Here is a 6127-nt window from a genome sequence, read left to right on the forward strand (position 1 = left end):
TATATATATATATATATATATATATCTATTGACATCCATACGGTTAAATGGTTGAAAAATATTTTTTAAATAATCGAAACACCAATTCATAATTAAACACTAGTTAGTTGTATTGGTCAAACTAATGTTGAATGTTAAAATGAAAAAAAAAATTATTTTGATATGAAATTTTGATTATATCATTGAAAAATAATTAAAATATTGAAACACCAATTCAGGATTATAATAAAATTATAATCAGCTAAGATAGTGTATTTATCAAAATTGTAATTGTATTAATTATAACAATGTCAATAATATTGTTAAGATAGTATTGAAAAAATTATTTTGATACGAAATTTTGGTTATATCATTAAGATAATAAATTATAACAATGTCACTAATATATCGGTAAATTATAATCAGCTACAAGCTTGCTAACAATGTCACTAATTTATAATCCTATTGAAAAATATAATTGTATGAGATGTTAAAACAAATTGATTATTAATCATTTGAAAGTATCAAATATTTTCAAATTTATCTTACATGACTTATAATGATATTTATTTTAAATATTATTATAATGATACTTAGTTAAAAAATATAGGAAATAAATAATTTTAATTATTATATAATTTAATTGTTATAAATTTTTTATTGAATTTCTGTAAATTAGATCGATTGCAAATTTCTAATCCATGTTCACTTCCTTCATCCAATTCATTCCCCCCCGTTTACCCCCCTTTCAATTTCACTTCCCTCTTCAATAAAATACAAACCTAATTGATAGCCTCTTCCTCATCTCTCTTTAACCTCTGCTTCCTTCCCTCTGTTAAAATCAACTAATCAGTCTCTTAGGTTTTCCTATTAGTGTTATTAGTGATTATCTCGACTATTCTCTTCGGAGAAGTCAAGGTGTTGCTGCTCAACTAGATCGATTAAAATGAATAGATACTCAGGTATTCTCTTTGTCCTTGCTACTCATGTATTTTTATTTATTATGACCCCGAAACCCCCATTTTCAATCTGTTTTCTTTAGTTTTTATTTTGAAAGCTTTTGTAATTAAAGAGGCTTTGCTATAGGTTTTGGTTTCAACTTCTTGATACAATCTTTCTCTTCATCCGGGCTTTAACTAAACACCCTATTCTTCCAAGATGACTGCTCTTTTGCACTCTATTTTTGGTAAATATTAGTCTCACAGTTTGGTTCTTGATTGATTTTTTGTTTCATGGTTTTGTTTGTTTGGTGATTTTAACTAATGGGTTGATTCCTTTTTGGTGTAAACAGAGATTCTGACTCCAGCTTTTCCCCATCCGTTTGTTCCTATTGGTGCTGCTGCTGGAGCAGATCGTCCAGCTCCATTGATTTCGAGCAATTGAGGGGGAAGAAAGAAGGGGAGGATTGGGAGGAAAGGTGGAAAGGGCATACGGATAGGAGGCCGTTTGGGCCTCAATCGATAAGTTTTGATGTGTTGTTTTATGATGTTAGTTTTGTATAAGATGTAGGAATTATCTGGCTATATAATACCTAAAATACACACATACACACTTCTTGCGAGAAATATAAGAGGCATGGTCAAAATATGTCATGCTCATCATATGAATATGAAAAACGTTCTTATTAGATACAAAAAAATATTATCTAGTTGGATTGGATGAGAAGCAGTAGGAATCAATAAGAACGTGGAAAGTGCAAAAATATGTATCTCTTGATTTAATTTAGGTTAGAAACGTAAAATCTAGATATGTATAGCATGTTGGCAGTACCAAACTCAAATTATCAGTATCATACCACAGTTAAATATATACGAGACTGTACTTACTAAATCACCTGGTTCTTAGAAGGAGAGTAAACATTTTACTTCAAATTAATTGCAAAATTGACTAGAAGAACATACATACTTTAGATAAATAACTCTCTTAACCCTGGCATGCATAAAACGTGATACAAGTGTCAGCACCTGTTGACCTTGAAGAACTAATATAAAACATGCAATAACTTCCCCAACAGAATCTGGCAAGTCCAACCCAACAAATTCAAGCCCTTGAACTGTGTTAGACATGGTTAAGCAGAGGTGCAAAAGCAGATAAAACCCCATAAAAATGGTAGATGTTGTCGTAAAATTAGCAAAATACTGGATACTCAGTTTCCAGAGTCCGACTGTGGCTCCACCTGTACTGATGCTAAAACTTGTTCCTTGTCGGAAGCAATGTCCATAGGATCAACTAGGCGTACATTTTGAGCCAACAAAGTAGCATGCTGCTCAAAACTTTCTCTTACACCTTGTCTTGCCCCATTTTCTATCATACCTTGCATCATCGTACTCTGCAAAAAGTTAAATTGGGTTTTATAAGCGGTCTTGTCCCTAAAGCGAAATCTATGTCATTTGAAAGGATTTTATTTCGTGCTACCGGGGGTAATGTGTACTTGAAGCAGGCTGTTGTCGGGCACCCAGTCATGGATCCTGTTTCTGGGGAAAAGGTTGATACCTCTGGATTTGGTTGATTATATTCACTTGAGATGATGTAGTGAAAACTGAAAAGTTTATTTCGTAGAGAAATTGCGTAACGTATATGTAGTCCTTTCATTACCTATTCAGTTTTTTTACCTATAATTGTTATTGCTTGCATCGTTTTTTATATACATACGAGTCGTATATGATAATATTGACTTCCTGATGGTGAAATATCATACAGGTTGGAGAAAAATATATTTGCGGTCTTCGTCTCCGAGGAAAAGCAAAGAATAAAATCCTAAAAATATGTGAAGCTTTTGGAGCAAAACATTATTCTTTTAGTGAGGACTAGCTAAGCAAGCTCAAATGATAACTGAGGTATTCATAGTGCTCCGTTTCATGCTTATGTATCACTCATTGTACATTGTTGGAACTGCTATGTCAAGTTGAAGGGGTCTTGTTCACCTAGGCAGCTGTTGCCTATATTTCTGTCTATTAACACTGAAGTTTCCCTCTTTTCTTTACTTTCATTGTCGTGCTTTACTTGAGTCCTGCACAATTTTCGCTTAATATTTTATTGATAAAGTGTTTTATTGTCGATAGAAAGCCGATAAACGTAAGAAAATACATGCTTTCAAGAGGCAGAATGCATGGCAACAATTTCAGACTACCAAAGGCCGAGCTAAGAAGGTTTGTTTTAAATCCATTTATCATTGTATTAATAGCAACATTGAACAACTCATGATCAGCCTATGTTCTAATAAGATTTACTATTTTAAGCAATTTTTTTTTGTATATGTGGCTTTACAGTTACTCATGTCATGCAAATGCTGCAATTTGGTAAAAGTTTCTGTTATTTGGTATCAAGTTAATTGCACTTTACAGATATTATATATTTTTTAATGCAGGGTACTCGAATTGACAATGCACCATTGAATGGCAATGACTTCCGAAGCAACAATGATGAAGATGAAGATAAAGATGTTGATCGTTACTCCCTTCATTAACTATAGTAATTTTATTTTAATTAGTTATATCTACTGTGTTAATCAGGAAACCTGATTTGTAAGATAACCAAGTTGTGCTTGTAAACTGAATTTAGGTTGTGGGTGTTTGTAAACTGAATTTTAATTTGCTTTCTACTTTTGATTGTGAATTAGTATGGATTTACGGTATAACTAATGTAAATTATGTATTATGAGTTGATTGCGAGGTTTAGAGTTTGTTTTGAGTTTGCGATTGCATAAGATTTTAGCAGGTTAAGAATTTAAATTGGAAGCCGAAAATGGCCGGATACTGAAAATTTAGTTTTTGGTTATTCTGGAAAAACAAACTTACGACGGTTGTTCTTCAAACATTCCGTCGTAATTATTCTGGTAAAATGAACTTATGACGGTTGTTCTTCATATATTTCGTCGTAATGTATCCATTTTCATATTTAATTTTTTTTTTTTGAATTTTCATTTTCCCAGCTTGTAGGCCCCATATCCTAAAATACGACGTTTTTTCTGTCGGAAATTTCTAACTTACGACGCATTCTTCCGTCGTAAGTACATAACTTACGACGTTATTGTTCGTCGTATTTTGGTATTTTACGACAATAAATTCCGTCGTAAGTTGATTTATTATTTTATTGAGTATGTGGGCCCCTACTTCCTAACTTGCGACGCAATTTTATCTTGTGACGAAAAAACGAACTTACTACTCGACCAAAAACGACGAATTTTTTCCGTCGTAAATGGCTCGATTATGACGATTTTAGTTCAAAAAAACCGTCGTAAATGGCCAGATTTCTTGTAGTGTATGTAATTATTTATATTAAATTCTAATAAAATTATATAAAAAAATGAAAATATATAAATACTAACCAAGACCCGTGCATCGTACGGGCCGTAAACTAGTACAAAATAATATGTAAATATTTTATTATTTTTCATAATTTATTTTATAAAATAATAAAATTGTAAATACTATAATATGTCCATAAATTACACAAATTATAGTTCAATATATTAACGGCATTATTATCAAATTATTGTACTAAGATCACGGCCCACCCCACAAGCAGACATTGAACCAGTACATTTAAATTTGTAAAAGCAGGGGAGTCTGTTAAAAAATAGAGGAATCCTCGGCAGTTGGCACGTCCTAACACTGTTACTTATCTAATTTTCTATATTCAATTTTTCCAAAAGAAAAAACTATCAAGTCAATTTTCAATTCAGTAAATCATAAAGTTTCAAATAAAATATAACCTAAGCTATATTACTTTATTATTTTACTTTATAACTTTTAATGTAAAAAAATTATCTATAATATTTAAATTTAGCAAACTACATGAAACATATTTATTAATAAAATGTAATATATATTTATTATGTATTTCTTTCGATAGTCCCCATTTAGAATAACATTTGCCAAGTTAACGTGCACTTAATTCTTTTTGTCAAAAGGAAAAAAAGAGTAGTCAAAAGTGATGGTTGTTAACGTGTTTAGCGAAGGTGGGCAGTAATCGAGCACTTCAGCTACCAATAAGTTGTACAAACACATATCGGTAAGTAAAAATAACTTTTACCCGCCCATATAAATTGGTAGATAATTTATTGGTAAGTAAAAGTCAAATTTCTTGTAGTGATAGAAAATAAAAGACTCCCTATTATTTTCCAGATCATGAATTTCGACTCCATCCTTATGTCTCCATAACGATGCCATTATGTTTTTCATTTCCATGAAATCAATATTCTTCTCCGTTAGAAATGCTCCCACCAAAACAAAAGTTTGCTTATTCGGTTCGACCTCCTCCTCTGCCACCAGGACTCCTCCTTCATTCTCCTCATCCAATGTTAATCTTGCATACATCTCCTCCAGATTTTGATGTAATGATGCCATAACACCTTTCAAAGACTACTAACTACACAATGATACTAATATTTAAAACTTATCACAAGAACAAGACAACAGACTACTTGTCACAAGAACAAGACTTTTTTTATCATCTGGACAACATATTTGACAAAATTTGAGTAGTAACTTAAGTTTGCGGAATTGTTGACAGTGTTATTTATCGAAATGTAATTATAGGTGTATCTGGTTCTAAACAATATTCTTTTACCATTATTAGTTCCTACTATTTTAGTAGGAAATGATAACCAACCAAAACCTACCTAAATTAGCATAACCCCTTAAATTCACATCATCAAATTGCTAACTTTTTTAAAGATAAAAAAATGTCATTTATTAAAATTTTTTTCGGACTATATCTAATAGTAAATGAAAAAAAATGGAAACCTAATATGTAGCTTCCGAAGGTGGACAAGATCACACAATCCACGTTGTATGTCTACAGTTTTAAAGTATGAAATGATGTCATTTTTAAAGAATTATTTTCTACTATATCTAGTAGAAAATTATAATAAATTATAATATATGATCTGTAGGTTTTGAATCTCAACATGACCCCACAATCCAATTCTTCAACCCGCTTATTTTTTTAGCTTAACACTACAACAAATCTGGCCATTTACGACGGTTTTTTTGAACTGAAATCGTCGTAATTGAACCATTTATGACGGAAAAAAATCGTCATTTTTTACTCGAGTAGTAAGTTCATTTTTTCGTCACAAGATAAAATTGCGTCGCAAGTTAAAAAGTAGGGACCCACATTCTCAATAAAATAATGAATCTACTTA

General features: G+C 31.3%; 1 long non-coding RNA gene across 3 annotated transcripts; it reads left to right on the top strand.

Moving 5' to 3' along the window:
• The first annotated feature begins 727 nt into the window (after nt 1–727).
• LOC141702617 (uncharacterized) lies at nt 728–3732 on the top strand. Of its 3 annotated transcripts, XR_012567205.1 has the most exons (6): nt 728–941; nt 1066–1165; nt 1271–2464; nt 2680–2816; nt 3042–3128; nt 3347–3732. It is a non-coding gene; the product is annotated as an uncharacterized LOC141702617 (long non-coding RNA). The 3 variants fall into 3 exon arrangements; XR_012567204.1 differs by lacking the exon at nt 3347–3732 and having other exon boundaries at nt 3042–3294; XR_012567206.1 differs by lacking the exon at nt 3347–3732 and having other exon boundaries at nt 1271–1466; nt 3042–3290.
• The last annotated feature ends 2395 nt before the right edge of the window (nt 3733–6127 follow it).

This window comes from Apium graveolens, unplaced genomic scaffold (genome assembly GCF_009905375.1).
Source record: "Apium graveolens cultivar Ventura unplaced genomic scaffold, ASM990537v1 ctg5356, whole genome shotgun sequence".
NCBI lineage: Eukaryota > Viridiplantae > Streptophyta > Magnoliopsida > Apiales > Apiaceae > Apium > Apium graveolens.